Source organism: Vulpes lagopus, chromosome 7, assembly GCF_018345385.1.
Source record: "Vulpes lagopus strain Blue_001 chromosome 7, ASM1834538v1, whole genome shotgun sequence".
Classification (NCBI taxonomy): Eukaryota; Metazoa; Chordata; class Mammalia; order Carnivora; family Canidae; genus Vulpes; species Vulpes lagopus.
The window spans coordinates 7,620,733-7,633,089 of NC_054830.1; the positions used below are offsets into that span (position 1 = coordinate 7,620,733).

Here is a 12,357-nt window from a genome sequence, read left to right on the forward strand (position 1 = left end):
CCTCTGTCTGCCGGCCCCATCTCTGCCTGAACTGCACCGTGCGGGCAGCTCAGGTTTCTCCTGAACAAAATGCCTCTTATGAGGCTCTGCTCCCCGGACTCCAGAAGGCGACAAGGGCCTGTCCACCTCCTCGGTCACACGGCCTGGACACATGCCCCCAGGCCCTGGCACCTGAGGCACCCACAGTCTAGTCCAGCCTCTTGGGACCTGCAGAGCTGCGAATTGCTAAGCCCCTGCCCGGCCGCCTCCAGGCTCGCTGCTGCCCCCTGCTGCCAGCTATCTGTCACTGTCACTGCTGGGCCCAATGCCACGCCTTCACTGCCTGCCTTTGTATCTCCACCCTTGGAATTTAATAGCCACCATTTATTATTTATTTATTTATTTATTTATTTATTTATTTATTTATTTATTATTTATTTTCTTTTTCTTTCCTTTCTTTCTTCTTTCTTCCCTTTTTTTCCCTTTTTCTTTCTTTCCTCTTCTTTCTTTCTTTCCTTTTTTTTCTTCAGGAAGTAGGATTTATGAATAGGGTTGAGGTAGTGTAAGGTTCTCATGAGTGCAGAGCCCTCCGTTTGTCCAAGGGGCCACGATTAGGGATGTATTTGACCTCAGGGCCATCTGGGATGAGCCCCTTATCAGCCACCATGTCATCAAATTCATCCACGATGAGGAAGCCTGGGTGGCTCAGTGGTTGATGGTCTGCCCTTGGCTCAGGGCGTAGTCCTGGAGTCCTGGGTTGGAGTCTCACATCCAGCTTCCAGCATGGCGCTTGCTTCTTCCTCTGCCTATGTCTCTGCCTTTCTCTGCCCCTCTTGAATAAATAAGATCTTTTTTAAAAATTAAAAAAAAAAATGCGTCCAGATTAAACTTAGTAAAGCTCCACTTCCTGGAGATGTGGATATTCTGGCAGCCAGGGAACTTGAACTTGGCCCTGCATAGGGCCTCAATCACATGCTTCTTATTCTGCAGCTTGGTAAGAGGGACATGATGACTTGGCCAATGTGGACCCTGGCTACTGTGCCCTGGGGCTTCCCAAAGGCACCTCGCATACCTGTCTGTGGCCTAGACTGGAGATAGCATGATGTCAGACCTCAAAGTCCACCATAAAGGCTGTCTCCAAGGTCCCTTAGGGCAACCCATACAATCAACAGGCTGTATACACTACCAAGGACACTACTATTTGCAGTCATGGCACCCTGGGCCCTTGAGAGCACAGTCGGCTTAACTGACTGCAGAACAGCCACCATTTCTTCAGTCCTTCCTAGCTGCATACCATAAGCCACTTCGTAATTATTTGAGGCCAGAGATTGGGCCACATTTCTAAACGTTGCCCAGTGGGAAAGGGACTTAGAAGGCATTTGCACCCAGGTCTCCTCGATCCCAAGCTCTTACCTGTTATCCTGTACCATCACTCTCTGGGGTCCCTTGTTTGCCTCAATTGTCTGAGTCTTTTTCCTTATCCCCAGTGTCTGCTAGCCCTGCCTCCAAAAAACCTTACCCCCCCTCCCCGTTCAGTCCCCCTTGTCACTCACCTGAACCAACGTGGTCTCTTGCCCAGGTCCCTGGCCCCTGCCATCACCTCCCCTTCTCCACAGTTCCCCACACAGGTGCAAAATGTGCTTGTGAACACTCTAGTGAGTTCACACCCTTTCTCTGCTCAAGAACCCTCCATGGCTTCCACTTTGTTCAGCATCACAGATGGTCTTCACTGCAGCCCATGAGGCCCTGTCCCATCTGCCCCATCAGCAATCCTTCGCTGACTGATCCAGCCTCCATGGCCCCAGGGCTTGTGCCCGAAAGGATCCCTGCCTGGCTTTTTGTGTGTCATCCATTGGCTTTCAGCTCAAGGATCACCTCCTCCAGGAAGCCTCTAGTGATCAACGAAGGTTGGCCTCCCTTGGTGACCACACATCACTCTATTTTTTTCATGGCATTTGTCACAATCTGCATCTATTTATGTTTAAAATTTTTATTTATATTAGAGATAGTGCACAAGCAAGGGGAGTGGCAGAGGGAGAGGGGAGAAGCAGGTTTCCCCCTGAGCAGGGAGCCCAATGTGGGGCTCCATTCCAGGATCCTGAGATTATGACCTGAGCCTAAAGGCATGCACTTAGCCAACTGAGCCACCTAGAACCCCTGCAATTATTTGTATTTTCATTTATTGTTTAGGCTCCCCAGCCAGAATATCAGCTTAAAGGGGATATAAATCTTGTCATTTTTAACCACCTTATCTCACAGCAGGGCAGTGCACGGTTCACAGTAGGTACTCAGTATACAGGCAGAGAACAGCTGAATGACTGCAAAAGCTTAGCCCAGTGCCCAGCCTGGGGGAAGTGCACAGTGTGAACCACTGTTATATTAGGATATGCCAGTGTTTAGGCTTCCAGTCTTTTATGCATGGTTAAAATTCTCTGGCTGCTGTGTGCAGAGACTACTATACAAAAGTAGAAGCAGGAAGGCCAATGAGGTCACTGCAGGGGTGCCTGGCTGGCTGAATCAGTAGAGCATGTGACTCTTGGCCTCAGGGTTATGAGTTCCAGCCTCACATTGGGCATGGAGCCTACTTAAAAAAAAATTTTTTTTAAAGATTTATTCATGAAAGACATAGAGAGGCAGAGGGAGAAGCAGGCTCACTGTGGGGAGCCCGATGCAGGACTCAATCCCAGGACCCTGGGATTATGATCTAAACCAAAGGCAGATTCTCAACCACTGAGCCCCCCAGGTGTCCCCAAAAAAAGATAAAAAAAAAAAGTTATTGTTGGGCAGCCCCAGTGGCTCAGCGGTTTAGCGCCGCCTTCAGCCCAGGGCCTGATCCTGGAGACCGGAATCAAGTTCCATGTCAGGCTCCCTGCATGGAGCCTGCTCCTCCCTCTGCCTGTATCTCTGCGCTCCCCCCCCCCCCCGTGTGTCTCTCATGAATAAATACAATCTTTAAAAAAAAAGTTATTGCACTCATCTGAGCACCTGCTGCTGGAGGACTAGACACTCAGGTGATATTGGTGAAGATGAAAAGCATGCAGATTTGGGGTGTAATTTGAAGATGGAGTTCACTTGATTGATTGCATGTGTGTCTGAGAGAGAGAGAGAGAGAGAGAGAGAGAAGTCAAAAAAGCAGGAGGAGGGATCCCTGGGTGGCGCAGTAGGGATCCCTGGGTGGCGCAGCAGTTTGGCGCCTGCCTTTGGCCCAGGGCGCGATCCTGGAGACCCGGGATCGAATCCCACGTCGGGCTCCCGATGCATGGAGCCTGCTTCTCCCTCTGCCTGTGTCTCTGCCTCTCTTTCTCTCTCTATGTGGCTGTCATAAATAAATAAAAATTTAAAAAAAAAAAAAAAAAAGCAGGAGGAAGCAGGGCTAGGAGGGGGGGAAGCTCAGGTGGGGTCCTGCAGTAGGCACCCATTGCCTGACCTGGCAGGGAGCTTGGGAGGTTAAGTGACATCTCAGAGTTGTCCTGAACTGGTAGGTCACAGACTAAAGGTAGCCCAGGAACTGACAATCCCAGGCACATCTGGTTCTCCTGAGCGGGTGGGCAAGTGTCCAGTGTGATCCAGTCTGATCCTCTTGAGTATGTTGGCAATGTGATCCAGAGCCCAGGGTAGTTCTCTGAAGAATTGGTATGCATGCAGTTGTGCAAAAGCCCACACAGCCCTGGCAAGGGTGCAGAGAGACGCTAGACCTGAAGGGGTCTGGGCAGGTAGGTTTATTTTGGATGTGCTTTATACACAATCTCCAAGGGAAGTGGTCACATAGGCGGTTGGATGTGTGTGTTAGTACTTTATGGAAGAATTCTTGGCTGGAGGCATTTAATCGAGAGTGTTTTTGGTCGTCTTTTAAAATATATATAAAGACTTTATTATTAGAGATTGAGAGAGCAATCTGGGGCGGAAGGGCAGAGGGAAAGAGAAAAACAGACTCCATCACTGAGCAGGGAACCGGACACCTGGCTCTATCCCAGGACCCCGGGATCATGACCTGAGCTGAAGGCCGTTAACCGACTGAGCTACTCAGATGCCTGAGTGTTTTGACGGTCTTTGAAATCATGGGGCTGGCTGAGATCACCTGGGGAGTAAGTGAAGAGAGAGGTGAGGTCTGAGCTCTGGGGAGAAGGGAAAAAAGTGAACTCAGGGGAGAGCCAGAGAGTGGTGGCGTCTGGAGCTAAGTGGAAAGCAGGAAGTGTGGGCACAAGCGCTCCTGGCTTTAGTGTGGGAGCAAATGAATGCAGTGACTATTTTCTAGTGCAGTGAGGACATCAGTGCAGGGCAGAGCGTGCAGGCATGCTGGAAGCCGTAACAAGGTGTGAAAAATTGGGAGAGTGCTGCATGAATGAGCAATGTTAGGATTGTGGGGTTTGGGGCGCCTGGGTGGCTCAGTCGGTTGAACGTCTGCCTTTGGCTCACATCATGATCTGAGAGTCAGTCCTGGGATCAAGTCCCGCATCAGGCTCTCTGCCCAGCAGGGAGTGTGCTGCTCCCTCTCCCTCCTACCTCAAATATTTTTTAAAAAGGATTGTGGGTTCTTTTTTCTCCTCCAAACTCACTGAGGTGTGAAATGCCGGCAGTGGATTTAGTTTAGGATTGACAAAGGGGAGCAGGGCCTTGAGGGCATAAGCAAGGGGAGATGTAGGAATGCTAGCTTTCTGCTGCCCCAAACCAGCCCACAGCTTTTGAAGCACTCAGGGTGAAAGCCAAGGTCTCCATGGCCCTGCAGGACCATCCCACCCTTTCTTGGATGGTCCTCCCTCCCTCCTCCCACTGGCCTCCTTCCAGCCCCTCAGGCCTCTTTGCTGCTCCTTCCACAAGCACTGTCAACCTCAGGGACTTTGTACTGGCTGTTCCCTCTGCCTGGAAGGCTCATCTCCCAGCAACCTCCTTGGCCTCAGTCCCTTGGCTCCCCCGTAACTTCCCTGTGCACTGCTCGACTTAAAATTGCACCTGCCCCAGCCCCACATCACCACCTCGCTTTATTTGCGTTCATTGCACTCGCCACTACTTTGCTTATTTATCACCTGCCTCCCCAGCTAGGTTGGCTCCACGCAGGCAGGGCCACGGGATGGTTTGTTCACTGTGTCCCCAGCAGCAGCTCCTGGCCGCATAGCTTCAAGGCCAGCTCCTCCCACCCTCCAGATGGTATCACCACCAGGCTATACCCAAGCTCTTTTCTGCTTGGTTGGCGGGCATTCATTTCTGTGGTTTGCAACTCTGGGGGGGGGACAGGTTCAGAATACTTGATGTGGGCAGGCTAATGGGAGGGAGACCGCTGCCCTATCCACAAGGAGACATGCAGGCACAGGTGTGCTGGCTAGTTACAGGCTGGAAGAAAACAAAGTGGCTCAGGCAACTAACAGACTGAGAAGATAGTCTTCCAGTTCTGTAATGTTCTGTAACAGGTAAAAATGTAGACTTAAATGATCACAGTATACCTTCATTGAAAAACATGGTGGCTTAAAAGAAAAAAAAAAAAAAGTGGCTTAAGGGAAAGGAGTTCCTATTTGGCTCCTGTCCATGGGGTTGGACTGATTTGGGCACAATGGGGGCGAGGTGTGGTGGGTGACCTATTCATGCAATTAATGGGGGCCAAGTGTGGTGGGGGACCTATTCATGCACTTACTTGCTGAGGGCTCCAAGCCAGGGTGAAATAGAACCATGTTCCCTACTCTCTAACAAGGGAGACAAATAACTATGTTACAGGTGATGATAGACACTTTGAAGAAAAATAAAGCAGCTGGAGCAGAGAGCTAGAAGTGAGAGAGGGAGCTCTGAATACCTGAGGGGAGAGAGCATTTCAGGCAGAGGATATGGCCAGTGCAAAGACCGAGGTGACAGGATGCTTGAATGAATGAAGGTGTGAAAAGACAACATCAAAGCGTATATCCCACACTCTCACCCACCCAGCCCAGCGGCCTGAAGACCTTTTCTTTCTCAGATGACTGGAGGTAAGTCCCAAAGCTGCCTATTCTTTGGCCATCTTTTATTTTATTTATTCATATATATACATATAATTTCCTTCCTTCCTTCCTTCCTTCCTTCCTTCCTTCCTTCCTTCCTTCCTTCCTTCCTTCCTCCTCCCTTCCTCCCTCCCTTCCTTCCTTCCTTCCTTTCCTTCCTTCCTCAGAGACAGACAGGCAGAGACAGGCAGAGACAGGCAGAGGGAAAAGCAGGCTCCTCGAAGGAAGCCCGATAAGGGACTCGATCCCCAAACTGGGATGGATCATGCCCTGAGCCCAAGACAGACGCTCAACCCCTGGGCCACCCAGATGTTCCTCTTTGGCCATCTCTGTACCAGTTATTGGACCAGGAAAGAAGAGAGGGTTCTGATCGGCCAGATCCAAGGCAGAGGCTTGGCTGTTGGAAATACCGTGGGGAAGTGGTGGCTACCCAAGGGAAGCCAGGGAATGGAGACCCAGCAGGCCAAAGCCACAGGTAGCTAGCCACTCTGTGAGATGAGAGCAAGAACCAGGACACCAGGAATTTCAGGCCAAGAGGGCCCTGGCAGGTGAAGATGATGAACTCCAGGTGATTGGAGTCCTACATACACTTGGCCCGTATGTCAACATCCCTGTGTGGCCATGCCAATTTTTCTCCCCATGTTTTTTTTTGTTTTGTTTTGTTTTTTAAGATTTATTTATTATGAGAGAGAGAGAGAGAGAGAGGCTCCATGCTGGGAGCCCGATGCGGGACTCGATCCCGGGACTCCAGGATCGCACCCTGGGCCAAAGGCAGGCGCCAAACCGCCGAGCCACCCAGGGATCCCCTCTCCCCATGCTTTAATGTCCTAGGGCTCAAACTGATTGTGGTCATGACTTGGCTTCACTTTGACTACATCTTGTTATTTTATTTATTTTCATCTTGTTCTTTCAATTGAAAATATTGTTGGTGCGCCTGGGTGGCTCAGTTGGCCGAGCATCCAACTCTTGGTTTTAGCTCAGATCGTGATCTCACAGCAGTGAGACCGAGCCCTGCATTCAACTCCTGCATGGCAGAAGCCTACTTGGGATTCTCTTCCTCCACTCCTCCCCCTGCCCACACGTGCATGCACTTGCACCCTCTCTCAAAAATATTTATAAAATTAAATTTAGAGAGACCACACGAGCATGAGTGGAGTTGGGGGCAGAGGGAGAGAGAGAGAGAGAAGCAGACTCTCCATTGAGCAAAGAGCCTGATGTGGGGCTCAATCCCAGGACCTCGAGATCAAGACCTGAGCTGAAGGCAGATACTTAACAGACTGATCCACTCAGGTGCCCCATAAATAAAATCTCTTAAAAAACATATCGCTGTGGGGATGCCTGGGTGGCTCAGCGGTTGAGTGGCTGCCTTTGGCTCAGGGCATGATTCCACAGTTCTGGGATTGAGCCCTGCATCGGGCTCCCTGCACGGAGCCTGCTTCTCCCTCTGCCTCTGTGTATCTCATGAATAAATAAAATCTTAAAAATAAAAAAACACAACAGCGCTGTAAAATACACATAAAAATTACCACCCAAAAAAAAAAAAAATTACCACCCAAATCATTTTTTAAGTATACAGCTCAGTGACATTTACATTATTCACACTTTTGTACACCCATTACCACCTCCATTTTCAGAACTATTTCTTCTTCCCAAACAAAAACTGTCCCCATTAAACACAAACTCCTCCTCTGGAAGGCACCCACCATTCTACTTCCTGCCTCCACGCATCTCTTCTAGAGACTTCGTGTGAGTGGTTATATACAGTAGTTAGCCTTCTGTGTCTGGCTTACTTAACATCCTCTAGGTTCATCCATGTTGTAGCATATGTCAGAATTTCCTTCTCTTTTAAAGTTGAATAATATTTAAGATTCCATTGTCTGCATATGTCACAATTTGTTTATGCATTCATCCATCGACAGGCACTTGGGTTACTTCCACCTTTTGGCTATTGTGAATCATGCTGCTATAATAAACTGGAATGTGCAAATATGTTGAGTCCCTTTCATTTCTGGTGGGCATATACTCAGGAGTGGAACTGCTGGATATGTTCAGTTTAAATTTGAGAGAAAACACCATGTTGTTTTCTTGCTCCATCTTTTATTTTTTTAAAGATTTTATTTTTATTTTTCATGAAAGACACACAGAGAGAGGCAGAGACCCAGGCAGAGGGAGAAGCAGGCTCCATGCAGGGAACCTGATGCGGAACTTGATCCCAGGTCTCCAGGATCACGCCCTGGGCCGAAGGCGGCACTAAACTTCTGAGCCACCCAGGCGGCCCTCTTGTTCCATCTTTTAGATGAACTTTCTTCCTTGTTGGTTTCATTCTGTCAAGTATACTCCCTGCTCCTCCTCCACCACACTTGCTATTTTCCCTGGCTTTAGTATTAGAAAAACAAGGGCTTCTCTTGCCCCAAAGTCTCCCTGGCCTGAGGCTCACAGGCTCGATTTTTGTCACTTGCTTCTAAGCCAATCACTTTGGCCAACCCATGGGCCTAGTTTTGGAGTATGACAGCAGGGCTTTGTCAACTTAACTACAGATTTGGAGATCCCTGGGTGGCTCAGTGGTTTAGCGCTTGCCTTCAGCCCAGGGCGTGTGATCTTGGGAGTTCCAGGATCAAGTCCTGCATTGGGCTCCCTGCATGGGGCCTGCTTCTCCCTCTGCCTGTCTCTCATGAATAAATAAAATCTAAAAAAACAAAACAAAAAACTACAGATTGAGCAAGGAGAAGGGGAAGATCCCCAAAGCACTGTGGTCAACCCATGTCCCCTCCACTGAAAGTGGAGGAAAGCAACATGTATGCATCAAAAAGGACTCAGAAGGGAAAGATCCTCAGTGTCATTGGGGGTGGGGGGCTCAACTGGGAGAAATCTCTGAAGAGGAGGAAGGCAAGGAATGGAGAGCATGTTCATGAAAACACTAAAGTCCCTGATGAAGACAAAACTTGTCTAGGCAGAGGGAACACAGCCAGATGACAGGGCATGTCAGTCTGGGCAGGGAAGTCAGAGAATGGTTGTTAATACGTAGTGGTGGAAAGGCAAGGGCAGTAGTCAAAGCTGTGGATGAAGGGACAAGAGAGGTAGGTGGCATCTTGGGGCTTCAATCTTGCAAGGTGACCAAGGACAGAACACAGACAAGGAGCAGGATGGATGCAGCTTGTCAGAAGACTGGGCTCAAAACCTCTTATCCTGCCACTCCTGGTGGGTGGGGTTGGGGTAGCCCCAACAGAACACACTTAAAAAAAAAAAAAAGACTAATTATTAGAGAGAGAACAAGTGCATGTGCATGCATGAATGGGGGGAGGAGCAGATAAAATTTTCAAGCTGACTCCCTGTGGAGCATGGAGCCCTGACTCCGGCCTTGATCTAAGTGAAACCACAAGTGGGATACCTGACTGTACCACCCAGGCGCCCCCAGAATGTACTTAAGGGGGAGTCTGGTTTCCTTGACGCTTCAAGCTGCTCTTACTACAAAATCCAGGTTGGATGAGCCACCAGTCCAACAGGTCACAATCAGAACCATATCAGCTTCCCTGGCACTCATTCCATGCAAGCCCTGAGACTGAAAAACTCTCTAAATCTTTCCTGGACTCCTCTGTGAACATTTTAGTTTGATTTTAAAGTGTTTGCTTATAACCATGATCCTTTTTACTCCTGTGTTTGCGGCCACCTTTTTACCCCTGTGTTTACCCCAAACAAGTTTTTCAAAAATCTAATCTTTGGCCCCTCCCAAGAACCGGCTAGACTTGGGAGTCAGAAAACTAGAAACCTTCCTTGTTCTGCCACTTGGTAGCGCTGTTAGCTTAGTCAAATTGCACCTCGCTGAGCCTGTTCCTTGAGTGTCCATAATTGCTGGTCTCTACCTTGTTTTTTTTTTTTTTTTTTTTAAGATTTTATTCATGAGAGACAGAGACAGAGACAGAGAGAGAGAGAGAGAGAGAGAGAGAGAGACGCAGAAACAGGCATAGAGAGAAGCAGGCTCCACGCAGGGAGCCCAATGTGGGACTCCATCCCAAGTCTCCAGGATCGTGCCCTGGGCCAAAGGCAGGCGCCCAACCGCTGAGCCACCCAGGCAGCCCTTGTTTTTTTTTTTCCTCTACCTCGTTAAAGTCAGTTATCACCCTCCTTGTCAGGACGACCTGGAACAATCCAATCTTTCACCAATTTTACCTGAATACATGGGCCATTAAATTTACCAAAACTTTCTTCAGCTTCAAGCTCTATTTAGGAAAAATGTCCAAGTGTGTGTGGGGGGAGCAAGATGCAGAGTATCTACCATTTGTGTGAAAATCAGCAAAAAAAGAAAAAAAAAAAAAGCACGTCTCTGTGAATAAAACATCGTTGTAGAGATAAGCAAAAAAATCCAACACTGGCTGCCAAGGAGGAGGAAATTGATTTTGTCCTCTCACACTCTTACACATTTAACATTTTGTATCAGGTGAACACATTTGATGTTCAAAATTCCAAATAAAACGTAAATAGAAAAGAAAACCCATAAAGTATGCATCCATTTCTGTAACTATATTTTTACATCTTACCTTTTTAATAAGTTACCATTTTGAGGCATTTATTCCGCACACAGAATTGTGCTAAGAGCTTTAAAGAAAAATCGTCACCATTTTGTAAGTAAGGAAACGGAGGCTCAGAGAAGTGGGCTGGTTTTGGTCACACCGGGGGAACTCAAACCTAGAGCAGATACTGGGTCTTGCATCCTTAACAAAGGAGCTTACGTCCCTACGTTTTCGCTAGGAAAATCCATCACTACGCCGAAAGTCTTGAACGACTTCTCACTTTCAGGAAGGAAACCTTTTAATTTAATTCCTCGTTCCGAGTCCCGGCAGCTTCTGAACAACAGAAACAACAGCCTCGCTCATGACAACGTGCCTAATAAAGACGCCTATCAAGCGCCAGCTTGATTCTGATACTGGAGGGGAGCGTGGCTTACTTTAGGCACAAATCGTTCTGTACATCGGGGATCTCACGAAACGCCCAGGAGGACTCAACAATGGGCTGGAAAAAGAGGAGGCGCTCGGTCCCCGGTGGCTTTATTCAACCACGCCGACTGTGGTTGGCCGAGCGTGTGACTCGCAGATCCGGCTCTCACAGGCAGAATATGAATCCTCCAACTGGGCCTCAGCTTCTCCACCTGTGAAAGAGACACTAAACGATCCCGAGCAGCTCGGCTCTGCCCTTCGAAGGCCCTGCTCGGCAAGACGACCGGACCCTACACTGGGGGTTGGTGGGACCTCAGAACTGGAGCGCTCACCAGCGCCGATCCCGGGGCAGCAACAAGAGCTGTCCCGCCGCTGCTGACACCTGCACCTCCGGTCTTCTCGGCCTCTAGCAAGAAGTGCAAGGCGAGGGGACGAAGCTCTGCCGGGAAACCTCGGACAGAGGACGAACCTCCCCGAACAAGACCGTAATCCGGCGGCTAATAGGACACCCACGTGCCAAGCTCTCTGAGCCGTTTCCGCCAACGTACACAGGAGCGACCGGCGTAAGATGGCAGCCGCGCAGGCGCACAGATTCGCAGCTGGGGAGACTCCGCCCCTCGACCCGAATCACGTGGCTACGCCGCTCAAAACCGCCATTGAAAAAAAAGAGCGACGAAGAAGTCACATGACACAGTCTACCAATACAGCAAAGGGAAGCGCCAAAGTCCTTGTCACGTGGCCAAGGAAGACTGTGCAATGGCCACTGTCACATGATCAGGGCCTCGAAGAGATAAACGTTTCGACCCCACGTGACCAGGAACGCAACGGTTGCACTCCGGCCACGTGACTAAAGCCCACCTTATCTCTTTTCGTCGCTCCCTCCCTCCCCGGCTGGGCCTGCGTCAAGCGGCAACGCGGCGGCAGGGGGCGGGGCTCCAACCGATCACGTGGCCCGCACCTCCCCGGCGCGCGCCCGCCCGCCCGCTCGCCCCCGGCCCCGGCTCCTCCTCCTCCTCTTCTCGCCATTGCAGTTGGACTCAGCAGCCCGGTGCGCACCGCGTGGCTTTTGGGGGGAGACCCCGGCGGGCTGTGGAAGGAGGGCGGCGGTGGCGGTTGCGGTCGGGGAAGGGAACGCCGACAAGGTAAGCGTCAATGTGGCGGCGGCCGGGCCCGCTCCCGCCTCTGCCCCTCCCCCCGCCAGTCCTCCCACTCAGCGCGGGCCGGACTGAGGGGTCTCGGTGACAAGGCCTGAGGCGCCCCACGCCTCCCACCTACGGCCGGTTCTCTCGCTCCAGCGCCTGGTTCATTTCTCCTTCGCCAGGCTCGCTCCCGCGCTCGGCCGTTACTCTCCCCCATTGTGCCGAGGAAACAAAATGGCGGCGGCGGCGGCGAGGGCCCGGTGCGCGCGCATCCGCCCCCCCTCCTCGCGGCCCCTCGGCCGGCAGCGGCGCCTCGCGCGGGGGGTGCGCGCGCACCGGGCCCCC

General features: G+C 50.5%; 1 protein-coding gene and 1 pseudogene across 4 annotated transcripts in view; one reads left to right on the forward strand and one right to left on the reverse strand.

Annotated features, from left to right (window-relative positions):
- Positions 1-1,108: 1,108 nt before the first annotated feature.
- LOC121496366 lies at positions 1,109-1,235 on the reverse strand (annotated as a pseudogene).
- Positions 1,236-11,820: 10,585 nt separating this feature from the next.
- ILF3 (interleukin enhancer binding factor 3) overlaps positions 11,821-12,357 on the forward strand; it is a 29,210-nt gene continuing 28,673 nt past the window's right edge. For 2 of the 4 annotated variants that reach the window (XM_041762203.1, XM_041762204.1), the window contains exon 1: positions 11,821-12,015. The gene's annotated coding sequence lies outside the window, so the exon portion shown is untranslated. The remainder of the gene's footprint in view (positions 12,016-12,357) is intronic. The other 2 variants (XM_041762201.1, XM_041762202.1) reach the window with 1 other exon arrangement.